Source organism: Heloderma suspectum, chromosome 5 (genome assembly GCF_057233095.1).
Source record: "Heloderma suspectum isolate Gila_16-S chromosome 5, 16-S_ref, whole genome shotgun sequence".
Lineage (NCBI taxonomy): Eukaryota > Metazoa > Chordata > Lepidosauria > Squamata > Helodermatidae > Heloderma > Heloderma suspectum.
This window is the reverse complement of record NC_139462.1, coordinates 54,976,036-55,003,155: the sequence shown is the minus strand read 5'-3', so window position 1 is coordinate 55,003,155 and position 27,120 is coordinate 54,976,036. Positions and strand designations below refer to the sequence as shown.

The following is a 27,120-nucleotide window of genomic DNA, read 5'->3' as shown; positions in this document are numbered from 1 at the left end:
GTCAATGGTTCTGGGCTTACAGCTGCCTAGAGGTAAACAGAGCTGTTTTGGGAAACAAGGGATAAATTTCATGTGTATGTGAGCTCAGAGTACAGCTAGTAGAGAGAATTACTGTAGGAAAGGGATCCAAGTAATTTCCCCTCAGCAAGTGAACATAGACATCAGGCTTGATTAGGGGAGCTTCTGTGTGCATTTGGTCACATTTGTAAGTGTCCTTTTAAATAAAAATAGGGGGAATGCTTTACATTTGTTTTTCAATTTCAAAGTCACTTATGTGACCCGGTATATATGATATTCTAAAATCCTTATATATTGCATATTCATCTACATTCTTTTGCTCCAATCTATTTTATTTCTATTTGGAAGTGACACTATTTGTCTTGAAATATATTTATTTATTTATTGCCTCCAGCATCTTTGGTCTGTTGTCATTTGCAGATTTATTGGCTATAATCATGGTTTATCTCTAGGGAGAAATCCATTTGGTTTGTGTTTACATTCATTTCAGATTAAAACAATCTTTTTAATCCTAAACAGTCTAGGGATATTTAACTGTAAAGAGCTCTAATCTTTACAGATAAGAATTTAATGTTTAAGGTCATATTGCTTCTTTGTTCAAAGATAATTTCATGTCTTCACAACTGTTTTATCTACTATACTTGGTTGACTTTATATTAATTCCTGAGGTCAGATCCTTAACTCATTGGCTTGCTTTTTAAGCATCTTAATTAGCACCTATGAAAGTATAAACGTTCAATTTATTGCAGCTTAAAAGATACGCAAATGGGGAACCCAGATGAAGAGTTTGGAAGCACCTGATGATGCAGGATTGCTTTATTTAAGTATGGATGAGGTATAAACCTGGATGGGAGACCACTGAGGAAGCAATGTAAGGATAGATTACATAAGTAATAAATCAAGCACAAACCAAGTCGGACTAAAACATGTTTGTGGACATTTTTCAAATGTACATACATTACTTGCACATTTTTACTTGCACATTTTTACTTGCACATTTTTACTTGCACATTTTTTCAAATGAGTGCATCTTGTTGGACACTTTTTTCTTTTCTTTTACCAAAATTTATCCTGTTCTCAGAAATGTACAGATTTTCAATCACAAATTGTTTTGGGATCATTATTTAGGTCCTGGAGGTGCACATTAGGTAGTTTCGCATCAAAGTGTGAAGCCAATGAATTTCTTACTCATCCCTACTCTCTGCTTCAAGGGTGTTAAACCTCTTTCAACCCAAGGGCTGCATTCCACTTCAGAGAAGCTCGGGGGGGGGGGGGATTCCATTATTGGGAGGGACCAAACACACCAGCATATTTTAGTTTAATATTCTTGCTGCAATAACTTAGCCTTAGGAGAAGCATTTCAGAATGGGGGGAAACGGCACAAAAGCTGGGAAACCACCAAATAATCAGTGGCCAGAGGAAAAGCTGTGGGCCCAGGAGAAAGGAGCGTGCCTGCTGGGAAACCCCAGAGAGCCAGATTGGGACCCAAGTTCTGTTGAATTTTGCCTCTGAGCCTGAAGTTCTCAACCCGTATTCTATTCCTTCCTACAAATTCAGGCATCTCCTCAAATCAGAAGAAAGCAGCTTTCATGAGTAGAGCCTCAGCCTCCTGGTTTTGTGCAGTTCTCTTCAACTGCATCACAGCCCTGCATCTTAGTTCACAACATCCAGGAAGGTCCCCTAACTTTCCAGATAGGCTTTTTGGGAGGCTCAGGGATCAGGGCAGGAGGGGGGGGGGACACAGAAACAATCCATTGTGAACACAGGAACACAGAAAGCTGCCTTATACTGAGGCAGACCCTTGGTCCATCTAGCCCAGTATTGTTGACATTGACTGGCAGCAGCTCTCCAGAATTTTTACAGCCCTACCTGGAGATGCCAGGGATTGAACCTGGTACCTTCTGCATACAAAGCATGTGCTCTGTCACACTGAGCTATGGTCCATCCTTCTGCTCACATGACATTCAATCCAACCTACTATATTTAAGGGCACAACTCCCAGCATTTCCCCGCCAGACATTTTCCTGTCCTTCAGGGCAAAAATTGCAAATGCTGGCTGAGCAATGCTGGGAGTTGTAGGACTTTTTTCTGTCGAAACATGCATAGGATTGCACCCTAAAACACTTTGAGATTGAATCAAGCAAAATGACATTTATTGTTATCTTGACTTCATTTTTCCAGTCACTTCAGTATTATACATAATTAATAGTAAGAACAGACTAATTGTTATGAAACTGATGTAAAATATTATTTATTTTTCATGTTAATGAACTCTAATATGTACATGTGGGAAACAGAGTAGAGTAGTTGGGGAAGTTAGCTTTTTTTATTATTACAAGCTTTAACCACTAGAGCGCAAATTCATTGCTTTAACTGTTTCCCACTATGCACAAGAGTTACAGAACACACACACACACGTATATATCTCACTGCATTATCCCAATTTTAAAGTTACATGAGATTGTTTTTATTGCTTTTATGAGGCTCATTTATAATGAAAGTTGCATTTGCAATTTTTGCTCTGAAGGTCAGGAAACTTCTTTTCTCAGTACAAAGTTAAGGATGCAATCTTAAGTCCATACAATCAGTGGGGGAAAACTTAGCCTAGTTAAAAATTCTCCCTTTAAGTCACGGCTTTAATTTTGCTTCCTATAGCAATGATTACCATAGCTGTGACTTACAGGTTATAGGTGTCATCCAGAAGAGAGTGAGTGAGTGTTCTCTGAAGCCACAGAACTGGGCATGCCAAGGGGTTAAGACTCCTTTGGCTGTGTCTAGTTTAAATAATCAGTTATGGCAGAGGAGATGGGCAGGCTATGATAAGTGCTAATAGTGCCTAGGGACCTTAGATATTGAACTCTAAGGGCAATGAACAATTTCTGTTAAATTAGACCAGGTAAGAATAGCCTTCAGGCATGGGTTTCTGAATGGCACCCTGGTAGTAAAAATCATTGGAGCAATTTTGTGCCTTGTTAATAGTTTTTAGGCCCAGACAAACAACACTCACTACTTATTTACAGTGTGTCTCCATTAACTTGTAAAGGAGGAAAAGAAAGACTCAGAAATAGCTGGGGGGTGGGGGGAATTCCGCCAGTCAGCAAGGGCCCTTGGGGCAGCAGGGTCCTTGGTGAGCGGTGAGCTTCCTCCCCTCAAGCTATTTGTGGGGTAGAGCAACTATCTCCCTGTACACATCAGTGGAGACAGAACTGCTGCAATTCCCTACAGCGCTCCAGAGTGGACATGAAGCTTCAACGCACCTAAGGCTGCATCAGAAAAGACCTGCTTCTCTTCAGAGGAAGTCTAAATACATTTATTTGGTTTTCTGTGCAGGGCAGAAATTGCATTTATGCAAGCCTGAAACTGTTTTTAGCATATTTAAGTATTGAAGAACTACTGTTTTATTCCCTACTATGAGTTGTATCCAATATTATTCATATTTAGAGTAGACTCATAAAATGAATGGGATTTAAGTTAGACTAACATTGGATACAAGCCATTGGATATGTCTATTGGTTTTATGCAACGTTCATTTCTTATTGTGATTGCATTGTGTTTTATTATATTGTTATCTTTTAAGATATATTGTGCAATGCATAGATCTATTTTAGAATTTCTCTTTAAATAAATAAAGTGGTCAGTGTGCACCAGTCAACTGCAAATTTGAACACCCATTATATTACCCAGAATTTTCCTAGAAGGTCTAATGTAATGAATTAGGAAGGACTTGACTCACCCCTAATAGTTATATCCTAAGGCTATGAGTAAAAAAACCAAAAACCCTGTGTATCCTGTCTTGCAAGCATCTGGGACTTATTCTAGGGGAAGCTCATCAGCTAGTGCCACAGCAGGTACAGTCACATCAGATATAGTCACAGTAGATACTTACCACATCCTATACAGCTGGGGTTACCAACATAGCAAACATGGGTACCAATGTGACCATGGAGACCTCCTTCAGTGCCAGCCAGTCTCCCTGCCCTTCCTGATCTTTTAAAATATATATTTGTTTTAAAATTAAACAACTTCAAAAAAGGCAGCTGACATTCTCCAAAGTGTAACAGCAGCCTCCAACACCATCTGTATTTCTAAGACTGCCCCATTTAGGCCCCACAGGGCCTAAATTTTTATTTAGAAAATAAAAATGTTGGGTTGCTGCAGCCCAGTGCTTTGTTTTGAAGCATGCTCAACCACCCAGAAAATGAAATGTAAGCTGGGAGTAGGAAGCATCCTAAGGGGCTAGAGGCAGTGGTATGGAGTGAGGGGGGGTGCTGGTGTTTGAATTCAGGTCTGGAAGGTGCAAAGTAAGTAATTCTGTTTAAAAACACACACCTTGATGGAGTGGATTTCTCACACACCCAAACCAGATCAACGCTTGAGAACTCCCAGTGGTCTAGCCTGCCTGGGATGTCTTCCTTCACCAGAGGAGATGCTGCCACAGCAAGGAGTTGGAGCCATCTCTGAGGCTTTATGAAGGCAGACAAGTCATGGTCTGCTGTAGGCCCCACCCACTGGAAAGGGCTGGCTATATATCTTAAAGGTCACTTACTTCATTTCGCATTATTTTGTTGTTGTTGTTGTTCAGTCGTTCAGTCGTGTCCGACTCTTCTGGAGACTCACCCTCCAAGTTAGAGGCTAATTGTAAAATGATGTCTTTTGGAAAGGAGGGCACAAAAAAGGGTACCAAAAGGTCACCTTCAGGGAGAACACCCCAAATTTCCTTCTTGGCTGAGTCTTTCTCTAGGTCCTGTGACATGCCAGGGTTGGGGGTTATGACAATCTGTCCTTTTATACTCATGAACTCTTCTCCTTCTTCTTCAGAAGCCATTCTTTATCCTTTATGACTACTATGTCCCTCAATATGGACACAGTTATTATCAAATGAGTCAATGGAAGCCTTGCAGGAAACAGACTAGACAAGCAGGTAAATAGGTTTCTTTTTATTCAAGAGTTTCTGAAGAGGGCTCTCTGGTTAGTTTCATCCTGACCCCCTTCCCATGTTTCTTGTGGTGGCACTTCAAAGGGCTTGTTGTTGTTGTTCAGTTGTTCAGTCGTGTCCGACTCTTCGTGACCCCATGGACCATAGCACGCCAGGCATTCCTGTCCTGCGCTCCCTCCTGGAGCGTGCTCAAGTTCATATTCATTGCATCCGTGATGCTATCTAGCCATCTCATCCTCTGCCGTCTCCCTTCTCCTTTTGCCTTCAGTCTTTCCCAGCATCAGGGTCTTTTCCAGAGAGTTTTCTCTTCGCATTAGGTGGCCAAAATATTTGAGCTTCAGCTTCAGTATCTGTCCTTCCAATGAGCACTCAGGGTTGATTTCCTTTAGGATTGACTGATTTGACCTCCTTGCAGTCCAGGGGACTCGTAAGAGTCTTCTCCAGCACCACAGTTCGAAAGCATCGATTCTTCGGCGCTCAGCCTTCCTTATAGTCCAGCTCTCACAGCCATACATTACTACTGGGAAAACCATAGCTTTGATTAGACGGACCTTTGTCGGCAAGGTGGTGTCTTTGCTTCTGACTATGCTGTCTAGGTTTGCCATAGCTTTCCTCCCAAGGAGCAAGAGTCTTTTAATTTCATGGCTACAGTCACCGTCTGCGGTGATCTTGGAGCCCAAGAAAATAAAATCTGTCACAGCTTACATTTCTTCCCCTTCTATATGCCAGGAAGTGATGGGGCCAGATGCCATGATCTTCGTTTTTTTAATGTTGAGTTTCAAACCAGCTTTTGCACTCTCCTCTTTCACCCTCAACAAGAGGCTCTTGAGATCCTCTTCGCTTTCTGCCATTAGGGTGGTATCATCTGCATATTGGAGGTTGTTGATAATTCTCCCAGCAATCTTAATTCCGACCTGTGATTCATCCAACCCGGCGTTTCTCATGATGTACTCTGCATATAAGTTAAATAAGCAGGGTGACAAGATGCAGCCTTGTCGTACTCCTTTCCCAATTTTGAACCAATCGGTTGTTCCATGTCTGGTTCTTACTGTTGCTTCTTGACCCTTGTACAGGTTTCTCAGGAGACAGGTAAGGTGGTCTGGTATTCCCATCACTTTAAGAATTTGCCACAGTTTGTTGTGATCCACACAATCAAAGGCTTTAGCATAGTCAATGAAGCCGAAATAGACGTTTTTCTGGAATTATCTTGCTTTCTCCATGATCCAGTGAACATTGGCGATTTGATCTCTAGTTCCTCTGCCTCTTTGAAACGCAGCTTGTACTTCCGGTAGTTCTCAGTTCACATACTGCTGAAGCCTAGCTTGTAGGATTTTGAGCATCACCTTGCTGGCATGTGAAATGAGCGCAATTGTACAGTAGTTTGAACATTCTTTGGCATTGCCCTTCCTTGGAATTGGAATGTAAACTGACCTTTTCCAGTCTTGCGGCCACTGTTGAGTGTTCCAAATTTGTTGGCATATTGAGTGCAGCACTTTAACAGCATCATCTTTTAGGATTTTAAATAGCTCAGCTGAAATACTGTCATCTCCGCTAGCTTTGTTGTTAGTAATGCTTCCTAAGGCCCACTTGACTTCACTCTCGAGGATGTCCGGCTCAAGTTCAGTGACCGCACTATCATGGCTATCAGGGACATTACGATCTTTCCTGTATAGTTCTTCTGTGTATTCTTTCCACCTCTTCTTAATCTCATCTGCTTCTGTTAGGTCCCTGCCTTCTTTGTCCTTTATCATGCCCGTCTTTGCACAAAACGTTCCCTTGAGATCTCTGATTTTCTTGAAGAGATCTCTAGTCTTTCCCATTCTGTTGTTTTCCTCGATTTCTTTGCATTGTTCATTTAAGAAGGCCTTCTTGTCTCTCCTTGCTATTCTCTGGAACTCTGCATTCAGTTGGCTGTATCTTCCCCTTTCTCCCTTGCTTTTCGCTTCCCTTCTTTCCTCAGCTACTTGTAAAGCCTCCTCAGACAGCCACTTGGCTTTCTTGCATTTCTTTTTCTTTGGGATGGATTTCGTTGCTGCCTCCTGAACAATGTTACGGACCTCAGTCCATAGTTCCTCAGGCACTCTGTCTATCAGCTCTAATCCCTGAAATCTATTCCTCACCTCCACTGTATATTCATAAGGGATATGATTTAGGTCATACCTGAATGGTTTAGTGGTTTTCCCTACGTTCTTCAATTTAAGCCGAAATTTTGCAAGAAGAAGCTCGTGATCTGAGCCACAGTCAGCTCCAGGTCTTGTTTTTTACTGACTGTATAGAGCTTCTCCATCTTTGGCTGCAAAGGACATAATCAATCTGATTTCGATATTGACCATCCGGTGATGTCCATGTGTAGAGTCGCCTCTTGTGCTGTTGGAAAAGAGTGTTTGCTATGATCAGCATATTCTCTTGGCAAAACTCTATTAGCCTTTTTCCTGCTTCATTTTGTACACCAAGGCCATGCTTGCCTGTTATCCCAGTAATTTCTTGACTTCCGACTTTAGCATTCCAATCCCCTATGATGAAGAGGACACCTGTTGTTGGTGTTAGTTCTAGAAGGTGTTGTAGGTCTTCATAGAACCGATCAACCTCAGCTTCTTCGGCATCAGTGGTTGGTTGGGGCATAGACTTGAATTACTGTGATGTTGAATGGTTTGCCTTGGATTCGTACTGAGGTCATTCTATCGTTTTTGAGATTGTACCCCAGTACTGCTTTTCCCACCCTTTGTTGACTATGAGTGCTACTCCATTTCTTCTAAGGGATTCTTGCCCACAGTAGTAGATATGATGGTCACCTGAATTAAATTCGCCCATGCCTGTCCATTTTAGTTCACTGATTCCCAAGATGTCGATGTTCAGTCTTGCCATCTCATGTTTGACCACCTCCAGCTTACCTCCAGATTCATTGATCTTACATTCCAGGTTCCTAAACAATATTGTTCTTTACAGCATCGGATTTTCTTTTCACCACCAGACACATCCACAGCTGAGTGTCCTTTTGGCTTTGGCCCAGGCACTTCACTCTTTCTGGCGCTCCTTGGAAATACTCTCTGCTCTTCCCCAGAAGTATATTGGACACCTTCCGACCTAAGGGGCTCATCTTCCGGCGTCAGCTCTTTTAGCCTTGTGATACGTTCCATGGGGTTTTCTTGGCAAGAATACTGGAGTGGGTTGCCATTTCCTTCTTCAGTGGACCACATTTTGTCAGAACTCTCCGCCATGACCTGTCTGTCTTGGGTGGGCCTGCATGGCATAGCTTATGGCTTCACCGAGTTATGCAAGCCCCTTCACCACAACAAGGCAGTGATCCATGAAGGGGACTTCAAAGGGCTTCTGGTTGCCTTTTCACTAAAGGGTTTTTCTTTTCCCCTGGCCCACCATAGCCATGTTATATCCTTGGCAATTCCTTGCAGAGGCCAGCTCTTCTTCATCCCCAGAAGGCTAGGACAATCTGGATTTGCAGCACCCAGCCTATTCATCCACTGTCTCCTCTGCACCTCCCTTACCATGGCTCATGCTACTGAATTATCTCTAGGCTTGCTTGAGACCACAACCATAGGCATCTCCTAACATAATTTCAGCCACCATGGATAAGAACTTCCTGAGAGCCATGCTGGATCAGACCAAGGATCTATCTAGTCCAGCACTCTGTTCACACAGTGGCCAACCAGCTGTCTGTGTGAAACCCAGAAGTAGGACCTGAGTGCAATGGCACCATCCCACTTATGTTTCCAGCAACTGGTCTACATAGGCATACTGCCTCTGATACTGGGGATAATATATAGCCATCATGACCAGCAGCCATTGATAGTGTTATCTTCCATGAATTTGTCAAATTCCCTTTTAAAACCATCTATATTGGTGGCCACCATCACAGCAAATTCTAATTTAACGATGTGCTATGTGAAGAAGTCCTTCCTTTTATCTATCCTGAGTCTCCCACCAATCAACTTCATGGGATGACCCCAGGTTCTAGTATTATGAGAGAGGGAGAAAAATGTCTCCCTATCTACTTTCTCCACATCAGTATGATACTGATAGTATTACTGATGAAAAAAGGAAGGTCTAGGGAAAAATACCCATCAGATTAATACAGTTACTATGGAGAACGCTTCTTGGTTTTCCCCTCAGCACCCCTAGCCAAAGACACAAAATCACATGTTTCCAGTTGTGTGTATGATGCAGAATTCTGCAATACCATTGTCAATGTAAAGGCTTAGTATTGTTGCTTCTACATCTGCTCTGTGTCCTGGTTTAACACTGGACAAAATTATCCATCAAAGCGAAGTTTGTCCTTTGTAGTCATTGCTTTATTCCTGCTACATACACTTTATTCCTGCTACATACATCTATGACTGCCTTGGTTTATTTCAAAGCCTCAATTAACATAGAATTTAGAGAACAGATATGTTCCTTTTCTTTCTCTGAACATTTTCTGTATTTTTAATTATACATGATGGTTCAGTTCCTTTAGGTAATCAACAAATGCTGTCATGCAGCCACTAGACTGTCAAATGCTGGCCATCTGGTAAAAGCATTTTTTCTGTATGCATATTTGGGTTGGTGAAGGTCCTCAATTCCGGAAGGTACATCATACAAAAAACATAAGATAAAAACTGAAGCCTTCTTTCACTTGTCACATGCTGAACTTTCAGAGTTTGTGAAGCAAATCTAGGAAGATTCCATAGCTGGATTGGTGTGTGACAAAAGAATTAGGGTGCGGTGTTGTTTTCCTCCTGCATGGTAGATTCTTATGGGGTCACATGCTACATGAGGATACAGTATGCAGACCCATTGCCACAAAAGCTCTAGTATGGCTAATGAGCAGAACAGCAGAAAGAAAACAAGGCTTGACAAGTCCTTGATTTTAAGTGGTATGACCTAAGCCCATAGCTGTCAGGCTCTTTGCACAGCCGGGAGGGACATTTTGGAAATTTGTAACAGTAGAAACAGCTATAATGATTTAGGCTTAACCCCAGCAGTGCCCCAAACTGCTTTTTTAATATAATGACTCACCTTGAGCTTCCTACTGAAATATATTTTGACAAATGGGGGGTGCAGGGTAGAAGGAAAGGTAGTTCAGAAAATTGTTTCACTGTGTATATAAGAAGAACAATATTAATAAAACAGCAGCAAATGCCACCTTAGCATATAATCCTGCTAGGATGTGCTTTGCTGCAAGAGATTTAGGTACATTAAAGTACTTTGGCTCAATGGTTTCCAGTTCCATATATATATATATATATATATATATATATATATATATATATATTGTTTCTATATGATCATCTAAGGCTGCACAATCTCCAGAAGATGTTGAAAAGCCAGAGATGAGTCACATGTCTCACCAAACATTCAGAATGCAATGCCAGTGCTCCAATTGTAAACCTGCCCCCTTAACCTACTGTGATGGCCTCTGTAGCTACTTTTTACAGAAGACTATGGGGCCATAATTTGGCTAAAATTGGGGGCAGTCAGAGGATGCAGCTTAGAGATGCCATTAATGGTCCCATAGCGTTTCCCCATGAATCTGACCATAATTTGGATAAATTGGGTCTATATGCACAAGCACTGAGAATTCAATTTTTCATATTTACTTTCATAGTCACAGCTACTGCCCCTGCTGCTTATTTCACAGGAACCCCTCACACAGGTGTTGTGCACTGAATCAGAACATAGTTTCATTCAAGTCTATGCAGGCACACTGAGATGTCACTTAAGAATCTAAATGCTTAAAATGTAAATTAATATTGTTCTTTTGGCATGAAAGTTAAAACTGAGACGAGACACTAACTGGCACCTATCCATGTCCTAGAATTAGACACTGCATCTTTCAAGAAGATATTAAAGACAGATTAGCGGTGCCCTTGAATTTAACTTCCAGTGAAGATGACCTAGAGTACAGCAAAACAACAACAACAACAACAACAACATGGCTTTTTATATATAAATGAGATCAATGAAGATTGTAAAGGCTATGCAAAAGCATTGTCCCTTGCCTTTAAGGACTAGTGCCACAAGATTAAGACTGCTTGAGAAATTTGATATTTGTGAATTCCTGTACAATTACTTGATGCTATCAATGGCTCATGGGGGGGAAGGTCCTCAATGCCTATTTGTTATGATGGCTGTATATTACCTCCAGTATCACACACAGTATGCCACTGTACGCCATTTGCTTGGCAACATGAGTGGAAGGATGCTGTTGCGCTCATGTCCTGCCTCTGGGCTTCGCATAGGCCTCTAACTGGCAATTGTGTAAGCAGAATGCTGGAGAAGATAGGCCTTTAGTCTGATCCAACATGGCTCTTCTTATGTTTTTAAGCAGTGCACCCCCCAAAAAAAAATCAGGAATTGCAATTCACTCATGCAAGTAGGTAAAATGCTAAATCAGTCACTAATACTTGCTTGGAATTTATTTCCACCTACATGGTTTCAGATTACTTTTTGAGTTAAGAACTCTATCACAGAGACAGTGCTCATTAAATATAGAGTTTGATGGTCAGAAAAACCTGTTCTCTTGTTTTTGTACCAACCTCTTGGGAAAAAAAGAAACCATGATCCAGGGGAGGGGGGCTGGGGGGATACATGTTTACTACAAACTGAAGATCATTTAACTGCCTACAAGAAAAAAAATGTTCCTGATCTACAAAAGTTGCCTGGGAGAAATTTCAAGACTTGGACAGATGTCTACAATGGTTCTTTCTACCAGCATGATGTAGCCAAGTAAACAATGCTGGTGGTTATGTTTTGCTTCTTATACATACTTTGATTCCATACTATGTCTGGTAATGTAAGAAAACGGGAACCATGTGAGCACCACTATAACTATTTCCTATACTACATGTTGTCTAGTTAGCCCCAAGGGTGGCTGGTACTAGCATGTCTATCCCACATGGTTCCTGTTTCCATCTATTACCAGAGTGAAGGGAACCAGGTCATATGGAAGATGAACCTAGGCTGCTATAGTAATAATGATTAAAAAAAAAAAAAAGCCTCTCTTGGCTAATGGGATGGAATAATAAGTTCAGTGTTATCCTTTAGTTCACTGGATTTTGTAGGAAAGAATTTCCTTTTAGTTGAGAATATGTGAAAGGTAACAGGAACATGCACTCTATCTCTGCTCCTGCCCAACGGAAGCTAATTTAAAGGTTGTGATAGAATGTTGTTCCCATACTGTGGAATGTGCCTCCTCATGAACTATAATTGGCTTCCACTCTCCTGTCTTTTAGAATGGGTGTGGGGATGTTCATTTAGCCTTTTAAATGATGTAGCTGTTTTAATGTTATTAATAGGTTTTTAAATGGTGCTGAAGTTTTATTGTTTTAAATTGCTGAATGCTGTTTTGATGGCTTTTAAGCAAATAACGTGGTATATGAATGTAAGTAAGTCAATAAACAAATATGTGTACAAGTCCATTCAATCAGGATATCTGCTTTCTTAAGGTTCCCAATCTTCTTGAATTGAAAGCCAGAACAGAGACTACACATTTATAACTGCAGGCCAGGGGTGGGCAATTTGAAGGCCAAAACATCTAAAGGGCTACAACTCCCATCAGTCCTATTCAGCATAGCCAATGGTGAGGGATCATGGGAGCTGTAGGCCAAAAAATATGGAGGGCAAGAACTTGCCCACCCATGCTGTATGCTCTAGCTTCTAGAACAGGAGTGGGCAACTTTGGGCAGTCTTGGAGCCAATTCCCCCCTGGACTCACCATGAGCCACGCTACCCCCACCACCATGCCACTGAAAAAAGAGGGGACAAGAGTTTTTTAAAGTTGCATTTTGCCCCTGAAACAAGCTATGTAGCTTCTATGAAGATTCAGAATGGACAAATTTAAGTTGTTTGTCTATTCTAAGCCTCCATAGTGTTTTGCCACTGAATTTGCCAAGTTGTACATGTGTAGACCCTGTTGTGGCCTTCAATTAAATGCATATAAATGGGGACAGGACCTGCATGTTCATTGTACACGGTTTGGGGGTTTGAAGGGTCCAGATTTGTTTTGGAAGAATGCTGAAGGAAAGAGAGAGAGAGAGAGAGAGACCCCACTTGGTGAAGTTGGAACTAACCACAGCTTAGGATACCATACCATATGAATATTGCCTAAATAACATAACTGTTAAAGATGTGGCCCTTAATAGCTGTGATTTCCAAGCATTTTGGAGCTTGAGTGAACATGGAAAGCCCTTCTAGGGATGTACGAAAGTCACTCACCTTTTGACGAAATGTGATTCGAGGTGGGGGGGAGGCGCTCCGTCCCTCCCCCTGAAATTCTGGCCGGGGGGGAGGCGCTCCGTCCCTCCCCCCCCGAATCCTGGCCAGCCGGGTCTGCAAATGGCGGCGGCCATAGCCACCGCCGTTTGCATCCCTGCAGTCAGCCATGATAGGCTACGTAAATGTTTTACATAGCCTACGTAGCCTATTGCGGCTGAGTAAAAAAAAACAAAAAAAACGTGCGTACGCAAATGGCGGTGCCCATGGGTGCCGCCATTTGCGTTCCTTATTTTGGCACGTCTAGTCTACGTAAACATTTAGTAGACTACAGCGAAAATAAGGGGAACACAAATAGCTTAGCGCCCCGGGGGGGCAGACCGTTTTGCCACCGATTTTGGGGGGCCGAATACGCTGGCATTTGGCCTCCCCGAGATTCATGGCGAAATTCTCTGACATCCCTACCCTTAACACAACATGTTAAACTGAAAGGCCTTTTAAAAATTTGATGTAGTTTCTAATGGACTTATTTGTTCTAAAAATAATTGTGGAATGGATGAAGGACACAAGTAGCATTTCCCAAAGCCAACTCTGCAGATAAATGGGATTTTTACAGGCAAAAGCCAATTTAAAATGATTTAGAATTGTTCTTGCACAGAAAGCACTTGCTACTTTCACTTATTTGTTTATATCCTTTTCGGCATTACCTTATCTATTCATAGTTCAGCAGGTAGGCCATGCTCATCAGTTTCCAAATTATTTGCTTCCTTCCTGGCACACCTCTTAGCTATTTTTATCTGATATTTCAAATAAATTACAAAATGCTTTGAATTGCATGATTAGTCCATTATGTATTCTGTTTATTACAATTATATGAACTTTTGATTAACCTCCCTAACTTTCATGAATAAATTATTTGGATCATGGGAAATGCCACTTAATGTAAGAAGGCTTGAGCAGAAAGCTTCCCAGAGATTAATCTACCTGGTTTAGAAATCTTTTCTTGAGTTTACCTCCTCACAGAGCTATTCAATATTTGATGCTATATGGGGGGAGAGAAAGAGAGTGGGAAATATATTTTCCAGCCTACTCAGTCTATGTGGGTGCACAGTTTACTAAAGAACCAATTTTCCCTAAAACAACAAAAAACAAAAACATAATTCATAATTTTAAGTGTTGTTAGCAAATTCACTTTCACTGTGATGTGGATAAATGTTAAAAAGGCAAAAAGAAAAAGTTTTTTTTTTCCAAAATTAAGGAAGACAAACTCTGCCTGGTTGGGTCCAGGAGTCTGACAAACTCCTCGCTGCCCACACTGGTGAGCCATGCTTGCCAAGCCCCTGCCCATGCTTCCCCCCCCCCCCGCACTCACCGAGCCACTCTTATTCACCCGGGAGCCATAGGAGTGCCGCGAGCTCCATTTTATGAAAAATGGGTGCTCGCAAAATATGTGCAGATCTAGTTGTGTGCAAAAGGGGGCCATGAACAGCCCATAAACGCAGGAATACAGGTGTATAAATGCTACCTTGGAGCTGCATGACCTAAGTCCCAGATTTGTCCATTCACTGGAATAGACACATGGAGTCTACACAACTAAACTACAATTCCACATTACAAATACCCAACTGGCGACCAATACCATCTACACAGAATGACAGAACAGCCCTTTATATGCCTGTATTCTTGCGTGTGTGGTCTCTTCCCACTCTCCTATGACTAAGGAGGACCATTTCTTTTATTTATTTAATTATAAGACTGTTTTGTACCCTTCCTTTCCATCAAATTGATGTTCAAGGTTGCATTCAAAAACTGGAAACCATTACAAAACCAAGGTAAAAAGCAACAGAGATATAATATTTACAAAACAGCCAATATCTATCCATAGTTAAAACTAGCCACAACCTTTAGTAAATCAAATAGTTTCCACTTGGCATCCAAAAGAAATCCTGCTGAATATGTATGGAGAGGACCCTCTTTCTTTCTATTCAGCCCAATGGAACTGTCTCCAAAGAATTATCTCCTACTCCATTTTAGGTCCTTTTATCTTGAGCTGGACCTACACATCACATCCATCACTGATCTGCCACCAAACCCAAAGGCAACGTCCCGACATGTCCTCCTCCTTTCCCCTTGGAGTGATATGACATCCTTGCATTCTACGATTCTCTATTCCTGCTCCATTACTCAAAGTACCTTCATAGTTTCTCCCACCGAATGCTGAATTTTTGCAGTAACCTTATTGTGATCGCCATAGATGTAGTTTTGGGACCAATGGGAGATTCACATGTAGCTCAGCTTTCCCCAACCTGATGCCCTCCAGATGTTTTGAACTACATCTTCCATCAGCCCCAGCCAGCATGGCTAATGGTCAGGAATTCTGGGATTTGTAGTTCAAAACATAGTGAGGACACCAAGTTGGAGGAGGCTGACCTAGCTCAAGGTAGCATAGCTGCCCATTTTCAAAGCACTGCTAACCCACTCCAAAGCATTTTTGCTCATGTGCAAAGCTGCTATCTTTTTCTCAAATAACACCACATGTCACAAGTTATTAAGATGTTTCCAGAGCTCCTTGAGAAATGAGAAGAGAAGGAATCTTTTGGGGGACAGGCCATAAAGAACACATACATTGCATGCCAGTGGTACCAGATTCAATGTTGACATCTCCATTAAAAACAGAAAAGAAAAAAGGATCAGAAAGATCCTGGCTGAAATGCTGAAGAGTTGCTGACAGTCAGAGTATACAGTCATTATACTGGATAGACAAAGAGGTTGATCAGGCAGAAGGTAGCTTCCTATCTATCGAAAATCTACCTAAACTTGTTTCTAGGCTGTCTTTCAGAGTGAAAGCCTCTCAAGGTAGCATACAACACACACACACAAACACACACAGTGTTTCCTATGTTTATTCCATGTGGTTATGCAAATTGTCCCATTTTTTATTTCTTTTTTAAAAATGCAGATCTTTTTTTTTTTAAAGAATGGATATGAGACTAGGAGAAATAATTAGAAAGTACTGGAGCTCATGTTGGGGCTCTTCCCTAAACAAATTCCACATATATAACTTTATGACAATTGACTCTAAGAGGAAATAGAAGTGAATGGGAGAAAAAAAAAATCAAGCTGTGTGTTTTTCAAGGAAGGACAAGAAAAACAGATACTAAGATGGTTTTGTGAAGCATTTTCTATGTGCTATGTACACATGCACTAGGCCATGTAATAAGCACATATTTAAATTAAGGATTGTTAGAAAAATCCACATTAATTTTAAGGACAATGGAAGCAAATAGCAAAAGGAAATGTGTGTTGCTAAAAGCCATTGGGCCCTGTGTCACCTTGCGCACCCCCCTCCCACAATAATAATAAAAAATAATGTTGAACCCCAGGCCTTTTCATTTCCCTCAGTGCAGTGACATTTTGCGAATGGTAAAACAGTGCAATGCCATCTGACTCCTTTGTCTATTTACAAAGGGAAATGTCATCAAGCATTCAAAATGTCACTACCTGCTTGGGATGACGTCACAAAAAAAGAAAAAAAGAAAACGGCTGTGGAAACTTCAGCTTTCCCCCACCCGTTCCCAAATATGAGTGTTTTGTGTAGTCGGATATAATCTAATTATGATAATCTGCTTTTGATCGTCAAATAATATTGAGTGTAATACCTACAACATGAAGTGAGAGGCAAACAGGAGAGAAGGGATTTTCCTAAGAGCACAGATGCGTGCTAACATTGTCTGCTGCTTAAGCCAATTATTATTGCTGTACAGACAAATGTGTGCTAACAGTGTCTACCTCCCTAAGCCTTCTTATTACAGTCCCTTTTCAAGGTTTCAGGCACACATAAACCTGCATATGAGTAATCTTTCTACTAAGCACACTTCACCTTAATTGCATTGCCTCATGAAATAATGCAAACATAAGACTCTAGTATTTGTGCTAGAGATTTTCTTAAGTCCAAAGAATAGGCATCCACTTTTCACATTGCTCATGTTCTATCGTGTGTTTACATTACAGTCATTTTTTTTTTCTTTATCCCATTTCAAGGAGCTTGAAGTCTTGACTTTTTATTCATAAACTGGCTCAAGCCTATGAGACAACCAATTTGAAAGTTGATCTTTCTGAAGTTTTTCTAAATAATGGTATTGGTGTTGAAAGCAAGGTGCTATTTGCTAGGTGAAAGTAAATACATTTAGAAAACATAGGAATGCTCCTGAAATTTTCCTCATCCTTATGAATTACCAGGCAGTTTTACCGTTAGCAACCTCCTTTTTTCCCGGTCCTTCAAATTTGTATGAATGGGATCAGCATGTTTTTGGGGGTTCCTTCAAATTTGTCCAAATGGGATCATTATTTTTTTTAAATACTTTTCCCCCTTTGGTCCTATGCTTGTGTGCATGTTCACAGGACTGCAGTTTATATTCTTAAATTGTATCAGTATGACATCAGCTCGTACAGTACCCAAGGACATCAATATGCTCTCTGCACATCTAAAAATGCCAGTTGTCAAATTCTCACTCTCATATCATGCTGAAATGCCAGTTGTCAAATTCTCACTCTCATATCATGCTGAAATGCCAGATGTCAAATTCCTCCTCCCTTGGCACTTTGGCACTTCCCTTGACAGCGAACTCTGAAAGGGACTGCTGAATGAGATGGTAGCATTTATTATGAGTGTAATTACTGCGGGAATATGTGGAGCTTATGTCTGCTTCACCAATTTAACAATCAACGAAGGACATGAAAATAGGAAAATATGCCTTGCTGAGGTACAGGTGCACCCTTGTGCAGGACTGAAGAAAAAATAAATTTAAAAACACACACGAACCAATTTGCGCAATTCTTAAGGACTGAAAAAATAATTTTTAAAAGGGCTGCCAATGTGATAGGGACATTGCCAAGTGTCAATGCAGTATCAGTGAAGGAGCAGGCCCTCTAACAGCCGAGGAGGAGTGGGGATGGCAGCAGCACTAGCGAGATTATGAGAAGCGGCCAGAAGGGTTTTTCACCATTCTTGCCAGGTGGCCCTCTCGCCATTTTAAATAACCCACAGTGAAGCAACTCTGCTGGGTTTGGACATCATGACAAGTAGGGATGCCAGAGAAATCCATAATGGACTCAAATAAGTCCAGATTTCTTGCAATCCGGTCTGTGGATTCTGTGCTGGATCAGCATCTGCGGGTCAGGCAGATTCTAGAGACATGCAGCTTTCCCCCCAATTTTCTATTTCCAAAATTTAGTAGTTGGGGGGGCAGTATTTTGCTTACCGACATACCATTACAATAAGTGATATGCTGAAAATTTCTTCCATATTTCCATTTCTTCCACATTTTTTTAACTATTCACATTCAATTTGATAGAAAAGAAATTGCTTTAAAAAACTAAAAACAACCCCTGCCAATAGTGAGCCCTATCTGTGAGAAACATGCACACGCACACACAACAAAATGTACAAAAAAAGTCACTGAAAATTTATTTTCGTATTTTTCTGAATGGGGGGGGGGGAATCTGAGTCTGCAAGTTTGTAGACAGCAGACCAGAAATCTCAACCCAAACTGCGGACCTCACGCAGGCCAGATTAAAAACAATGCTAACATCCCTAATAAGGCATCCTAAACTGCCGTACTACAAGTCATGGGTTTTCAATGGCTTGCTTGTGAAAACCAACTCATGACAGAAAAGTGGTTCAGAAATCAAGCTAAGCCTTACCCTGCAATCACCCGTGGTGACAACTCACCATGGATTAACATGACATGGGAACCAGGTCACTATCTCTGATCCATGATCAAAGCCAAGAGGATTGACCTGTGCACAGCTCCCTCTCAAAATGAAGGATGACAGGTACACAGGGAAATCCCAATTTTTACCTCTGATCACAGATGGGAGATAACAAGGGAAACCTCCTGGGGAACCAGTGACTGTGCACTCATCCATTGCTTGCAGGAGCTTCTCCCTGTGCCAGAGAAGTGGGCTTCACTCGCCCTTTCCCTTCCCCTCATGGGGAAGGTGAAACACAACCAAGCCAGGCTGAGCAGCTTCACCTCCCCTGCATCCTCTCTCCAACTGGTGAAGGCATGGGGCAGATGAAGCAGTTAAGCTTTAAATGGGCCTTCTCTAATGAGAGAAGCCCTGCATTGAGCAAAGCCAGGAACGGCATGACATCAGGTGTAGCCCCACCATTTTCACATCATTCAGAGCATGGAGGGCTGGGGGGGGGAGTCCAGCCCCCCACCGAATTTTAGCTGCCCACCCCTGCTGTAAAATCTTAAATTCCAGAACAATTTGTTCAACCTCATTAAACCAAACTCTGCCAGAATTCCTGCTCAAACCTGCAGAACAGAAAAGTAAGGTCAAAGACAAATCTGCCCAGTCCTATCAACACAGCTCCTTTGCAAGCTAGTTAGAACTTTTCAACAAAACACTAGGGATGTACAAAAAAAGTCACTTACCTTTTCACAGCTTGGATTCGCAGTGGGGGGAGGCGCTCCATCCCTCCCCCCGGAAACCTCCCTGGCCAGGGCCATCCACAGCCGGAGTTCCGGCCATGGACGGCCTGCTGTGGACGCAAATGGCGGCCACCGTAACGGTCGCCATTTGCGTCCTGCGAAGCTGCCGTGATAGGCTATGTAAGTATTTATGTAGCCTATCACGGCAAGCCAAAAAAAAAAAAAAAAACAGCATATGCAAATGGCAGCGGCTACGGCGGCCACCATTTGCATTCCCTATATTTAGCCGTTTTAGCCTACGTAAATATTTACGTAGGTTATTACGGCAAAAAAAAGGGGAACGCAAACTGCCCACTACGCTATTTGCATTCCCCTTTTTTTCGCCGTAATAGCCTACGTAAATATTTACGTAGGCTAAAACGGCTAAAAATAGGGAACGCATATGGCAGCCACCGTAGCCGCCACCATTTGCATACGCTGTTTTGTGGGTTTTTTTGGCTTGCCGTGATAGGCTACATAAATACTTACGTAGCCTATCACGGCCACCGCAGGGATGCAAAAGGCATCCCTGCATTAGCCGTGACAGGCTACGTAAGCATTTACGTAGCCTATCACGGCTATGATGAAGAAGTAAGGATGTACGAAAGTTCCGCCATGGATCTCGGGGAAGCCAAATGCCAGCACATTCAGCCCCCCAAAATCGGTGGCGGAACGGCCCGGAACACCCCCCGTCAACCCCCCGGGACAGGACTTACCTGGGGCGGACCCTCCTGGTGGTGGTGGCGGCGGCTCCAGGAGCAGCTCTGGCGGCGCTGCGGCAGTGGCGGCTGTGGCGGCCGATCTTCTGACCTGCTGCCGCCGCCACCATTTCCAGGTTTAAAAAAACAAACAAACAAAAAATGTGATAGGGTACATAAAGATTTACGTAGCCTATCATGGCTAGGTTTTAAAAAAACACTGTGATAGGCTACGTAAATGTTTATGTAGCCTATCACGGCTAAATTTTTAAAAAAACACCGTGATAGGCTACATAAATGTTTACGTAGCCTATCACAGCTGATTAAAAAAACAAACAAACACGCGCGTATGCAAATGGCGGCGCCCATGGGCTTTACGTAGACTACGTAGACTACGTAGACTACATTTACATAGACTACGGCGAAAATAAGGGCAATGCAAATAGCGTTGCCCTTATTATCGCCATAGTCTACGTAAATGTTTACGTAGACTACACGTGCCAAAATAAGGAACGCAAATGGCGGCGCCCATGGGCGCCGCCATTTGTGTACGCGCTTTTTTTTTTTAAGTCAGCCATGATAGGCTACGTAAAGATTTACGTAGCCTATCACGGTGTTTTTTTAAAATCTAGCCATGATAGGCTACGTAAATCTTTACGTAGCCTATCACATTTGTTTGTTTGTTTTACTTGGAAATGGCGGCGGCAGCTGGTCGGAAGACTGGCCGCCGCCGCCGAACCACCGCCGGAGCTGCCGGAGCCAGGGACATTTGAGCAAGGTAAGTCCTGTCCCGGGGGGGCAGGGGCGGCAGACCGTTTCTCCACCAATTTCGGGGGGCCGAATGCGCTGGCATTCGGCCTCCCCGAGATTCATGGAGAAATTCTCTGACATCCCTAGCCAAAATAAGGAATGCAAATGGCGGCGCCCATGGGCGCCGCCATTTGTGTACGCACTTTTTTTGTTGTTGTTTTTTAGTCAGCCATGATAGGCTACGTAAACATTTACGTAGCCTATCACGGCTGACTGCAGGGACGCTAACGGCGGTGGCTACGGCCGCCGCCATTTGCGTCCCTGCTAGCCAGCGGCCGGATGTCCGGCCGCTGGCGGAGCCGGCCGGCGGCTCCGCAGAATCGCTGCGAAGCACAGCCAGCCGGCCAGGATTCCGGGGGGGGGAGGAACGGAGCACCTCCCCCCCACGAGGATTCTGGGGGGAGGGATGGAACGCCTCCCCCCGCACCATCAGCATAGTCCCCAAAAGGTAAGTGATTTTCTTCTTATGAAGAAGCGAATGGTGGCTGCAGAGCAGCCGCCATTCACAAGTCAGCGTGGACAGCAACAGGTAAGTGCTCTGTTTCACGTGCCTTTCATGAGTTTGGGGGGCGGGGGCTTCGTTCCGCCACGGATTTCGGGGTTTGAATGCACTGGCATTCGGCCTCACCGAGATCTGTGATGGAATTCTCTGACATCCCTACAAAACACATCCCTCTTCTGCAAGCTCACCTATAAAAGTGTTAAACTGTGTACTAAAGTGTTTTCGTTCATCAGGATAGCCTTTTTTTCTCTTTTTTAAGAATGAGTTCCATTAACCTGGGGGTGCACAATCCACAGGCTGTTGTTCAGCCCCCATGCTTGTCTAGGTAATGGAGAGTTGGAGGAATCTAAAGCCTACCCCACCCCACTCCCAGCAATCCTGAAGCAGCCAGCATTGCTGCTTCCACGCCACTAATGGTAGCTACCACTAATGGTAGCTGTGCTAATTGGAGCTGCTTGGAGGGGGATGGATAAGGCTACCTCATTTTCTCCCAGCAACTGCAAAGATCCCAGCTATGGCCCTCAGGGTCAAAAAGTTGTGCCTCCCTGCCTTAACCCATACCACATTGAAGGGGACAATCATAATTAGTGTAATAATGACATAGAACTCTGCTATACAAAGGCATAGTGCGGAAATGTTGCAACAGGTACATGTGAGCCTTTTTACCCATGGTAACTATGGATCCTCCTGGCCTTTCAGTTTGCTTAACTTGGACAGTATCCCGTATACATGGTTATCTTATATCATTCATTCCCGCTAGGTTCACTCTCCCACAGAAACATACAGCAGGCTAGAATCTTGAGAACACATGGGTGGACATGTTTCTTTCTTTTCCTATTAACCTTGTCCACTCAAAACCTCCCTCCCCTTGGCTGCTTCCCTTCTTTCCCCATATCTTTTCTAGGGATGTTGAGAGAGTCCAGGAAGGAGGTGAAGTCTGTTGGACTCTCTACACCCCCTGGATCTGTTTGCCAAGATTCCACGCTCACCTGGACCCACTCGCCAAGCAGCCCCACACCCAGTGAGCAGGTCTGGCAGCTGCCCAGTCCCTTAGAGAGCCACCCTGCACACCTGTCTTGGTATCCACTAGGATGCCCTACCCCCTACCCCTTTTTATTTTAATTAACACATTTTCTTACTAGCAGCTGGGATAACTTCAAAGAAGGTGGGGCCTGCAGCCACTGCTATTGTCATTTTCCATGAATCCCTCTGGGCCACACATGGGGCTCAGCAACATTCTTAGGAAATGAAGATTTCTGCAAGCCAATATGTTCCTCTGCAGCACACCCAGCCACTGAGAAATAGAAGGGAAGAAAGAAAAAGAGACTCCTGTCACTTCTGTTTGGTAAGGGGGGGGGGTCTAAAGAAAGCAGCAGGGGGCAAGGAAGAGCAGCAGGGCTAGGAAGAGCCAGCTGGAGAGGGTCAGAGAAGCCAGCACAATGTGGGAAGAAAGAGCAGAAAGGAACCAGTGGGGGCTAGGGGGCAGCTGGTAGCAACCTGGAGAGTTGGGCGGGGGGGTTGTGTTCTTGTATGTCTGAATGGATGGGGGCTGCATGTTCATGAGAAAGAGAGAGGGAGAATGGAAGGGTTTAGGGGGTGTTTTGGAGGGATTCTGAGAGAGTGTGGGTTTCCGTGTGGTTGCAGCAAGGAAAAAGGAGGGACGTATGTATGCATGCATACATCATGGATACATGGGTTGGTGTGAATTGACGAATGGGAGTACTTGTGTGTGTGTGTGTGTGTGTGAGAGAGAGAGAGAGAGAGAGAAAGAGAGAGAGAGAGGTTGGGAGGGCACTCTACGGATGGTGATCCAGAATGAGAGAGAGAAAAATAGATGTGGGGAATGAGTTGGCTGGCAGATGGAGGGAAAGAAAAAGAGTTTGCCTTCTGTTTTCACTGAAAACTGTGGGTTCAAAGGAGTTGTCTAGTGTGTTAGAGTTCAGAACCCACCTCGACTTGTACTCCGTCTTTGGGTAGGTTACTTGTTCTTTGTGATTAGCCACACGGTCCATAGCAGCCATTTTGTGGTGGTATCCACAATAGTTTCTCAAATTGCTACGTGTGTATGTAGGCACAAAAAGGTTTCCTACCCCTGTGCTAGAGGAGTAGAAAACTGGAGAAGGATCCCTGCTGCCGTCTTAAATTCTGTCAGTGTTCCTCAATTTAGGAATACATGTTTGAAATATTGAGGAGGGAGGGAGGGAGGGAGGGAGAGAGAGAGAGATAATTTATTTGGATATCTCTTTGACTCCACTGAACTCACCTCTAATGCAACTGACATCTTTGGATCCTGGTGTCTCATGATATAGTGGTCATGACCTTTTAAAGTTGCTTTAATGCCTCAGATTGCTTAGTCTATATTTGTAGAACAGAGGTTTTTTTATTATTATTATTTAAAGGGTATAATGGAACAAATAGGTATTACACAGTGTTCTTCCTCAAGGTAAACTAGGATGGGTAATTTAATTTCCAAGGCGACAAATTATCTTATCATGAGCGAGCAGGCAATTTCTTTCCTGCAATAAACTAAGTAGGCACAGACAGTTCTAACCAGATGAAATCATTATCTCTTTTAAAAGCAGAAGCATTGAATAAAGGTAATTTTTGCAGCACTGTTTTTTCAGACTACAGTAGGATTTTGTAAACATGTCATATTGTAGCCCTGGGTAAGATCAACATGCTTAACTCTTTCAGAGAGGACAACAGATATTATTATTCCATTAGGTGTTGGAGTTTGCAGGGGATGAGGTTTGGATTTGATACAGGAAAATATATAAGACAACTTGAACAACCCAAAATATAGGTTTGATTGCTTTTGCCTTGTTTATAAGTATTTTCTTCCACAGTAATCTGTTACTGATTTTACAGCAGACGTGTATCAGGGACAAACTAAACGTGATGTTAAATATGTAGCCTGCAGTCTGCTCGCTAGTTGATGGCATGCCCCACCCCTCATTCTGATCAAAATTACAGTGTATGGTGAGGAGAGGTTTCCCCCCCTCCCATGTAACTGCTGAAATTCCCTTTGCCACATGACTAGGAATATTAGGGAAAAAATCCCATTGATACCAAAGTTTAGAGAGGGTCATGGCTGGGAAGGAAAGAGATAAAGCTCCCCTCCCCCTGCACTGTGATCTTGATAAGAAATGCCCTCTTTTTCCCCCATTCCCCAACCCTGCAGACGTCTAATTAGTTTAAAAACTGGAGATATATCTGCAAGCTACATATTAAACATCAAGTGTAGTTTCTCCCTCAGTTAGCTATCTGTGTTTGTTCCTTAAGGAAGCACCGTGCAGTCATTTTCAACAGTTCAAATTGGGACAGTTCACAGTATAACCTCTCGCTGTTCAAAATGCCCCATCCTCAATACAAAGCAAAACCAAGCCCTTCTAAATTTGGGCCTGGGCCTATACATGACTCATATGAGGTTTACTCATTATCAGCACTACTGCCAGCCAACCAGCCATCTGCCCCTTCCCATCACTTCGTGGGGGTAGTGGTGGGTCAGTGGCACTGGTAGCAGCAATAAGATCTCTTCTTCCTCTTTCTGGAGGCCTCTGCCTTCTCCCTCACACACAAGCCCTGTTCAGGCTTCAGGCGAACACATGAGGACATAAAGGGGGTAGAGAGTTTGGGCTGTGCATGCTGGTCCTCCACCCCATGTCTCTGGGTGTCTTAGCCCCACCCATCAGTTCAGACCTTGCTATGTTGAATCATGAAGGTCTGAAAGGGAGCTATACTCACATTTGTTTAAACATGAGTAGAACTCTCTCTGTGATCAAGATTCCTGCCTTATCAGGATTCCTGATCACATAGAAAGTTCAACTGTCATTCAAGTGACCATGAGTAGAGCCCCCTTTCAGACCTTGCTGATTCAACATTGCAAGGTCTGAGGTGGGTGGGGCTGGAGCACCTGGAGACATTAGGGACAGGGCTACCACGCATGGTCATGACTCTCTACCCTCTTTAAACTCTCATGCATTCATCAGAACATCTGAATAGGACTTCTCTCTCTCCTTCCGGAACCTAGAATCCTCCAATAGTAGCATCACAGGCACAAGAAGCCCTGGACAATTATGTTTTCTATGACTCCTAGGACCTGGAATCTGCTTGTTGTTGTTGTTGTTGTTGCTATCCCTTGTGGACACTAGACAAGAGTTGAAGGTTTTGTTTGTTTTTTAGTACTCACAAGAAAAGATTGCAATAAGTGGTGTAAGTGGAGGCAAGCTAAGAGTTATCCACCCATCACTAGTTTTCAAAGCTCTGAACAACCTTTCAGTCACTGCACTGTGAAGAGCATATGAGGAAGAAGCAAATGATCCCTTTGAAGGGAGTAGAAGTAACTGATATCCTCTTCCACTAATTATCTACGACCGAGATCCTAGAAGTGGGAAATCTGATACATGGAAATATAGAGAGATATGCTTCCAACAGCCATGTTAACTGAAGGACAGAAAGGTTGCTGTATCATATAGATAATCTTTTAGTTAATACAGAAGAGGAGCTAGTGGTCATGGTAAATATCACATTGACATTTGTAAATATAGTTATGAGGTCCTAGTAGAAATATTTTATTGTTTGGTAGGATGTTAAAGTCAAAGGCCTCAAAGGTACCCCCCCCCATGCTCCCTGTAATGGAACTGGGAGAGGGGCAGGGGTAATCTCAATATTTGGATAAGTTGGTGGTCTTGGGAGGAAAGGTTTAAATATCTTAGGCCCTTGGAAACATTTGGAGTTAAGTTTAGGGTTGGCAGAGAATTTCTCCCCAAAACTTCAGGGGGCCGATCGCCAACGTGTTCGGCCCTCCGAACAAGTTTCGGGGAGAAATTCTCCGCACCCCCCCGCACCCCGCACCCCCCCCGGGACGGGACTTACCTTTGGCGAATGTCCCTCCCGGAGGCGGGTCCAGCCGGCGGTTCAGCGGGTGTTCGTCCGGGGCGGGAGCAGGAGCCGGTCTTTCGACCAGCTGCTGCTGCCGCCATTCCAATAAAAGAAAAGAAAACAAAAACGCCCCCGTGATAGGCTACGTGACGATTAACGTAGCCTATCACGGCTAGATTTGCAAAGTCAGCCGTGATAGGCTACGTAAATCGTCACGTAGCCTATCACGGGTGACTTTAAAAAAAAAAGCGCGTACGGCTAATGGCGGCCCCCATAGGGAGCCGCCATTCCCGTTCCTTATTTGGTCGCTGTAGTCTACGTAAAGATTTACGTAGACTACGGCGAAAATAAGGGCAATGCTATTTGCGTTGCCCTTATTTTCGCCGTAGTCTACGTAAATCTTTACGTAGACTACAGCGACCAAATAAGGAACGGGAATGGCGGCTCCCTATGGGGGCCGCCATTTGCGTACGCGCTTTTTTTTTTTTTAAGTCACCCGTGATAGGCTACGTGACGATTAACGTAGCCTATCACGGCTGACTTTGCAGATCTAGCCGTGATAGGCTACGTTAATCGTCACGTAGCCTA

The 27,120-nt window shown here is 43.2% G+C and overlaps 1 long non-coding RNA gene across 1 annotated transcript in view; it reads right to left on the bottom strand.

Moving 5' to 3' along the window:
* The window catches only part of LOC146343895 (uncharacterized), a 50,139-nt gene extending 23,505 nt beyond the window's left edge, over nucleotides 1-26,634 (bottom strand). The window contains exon 1 of the long non-coding RNA XR_014792571.1: nucleotides 26,527-26,634. This is a non-coding gene — a long non-coding RNA (uncharacterized LOC146343895). The remainder of the gene's footprint in view (nucleotides 1-26,526) is intronic.
* Nucleotides 26,635-27,120: the final 486 nt, after the last annotated feature.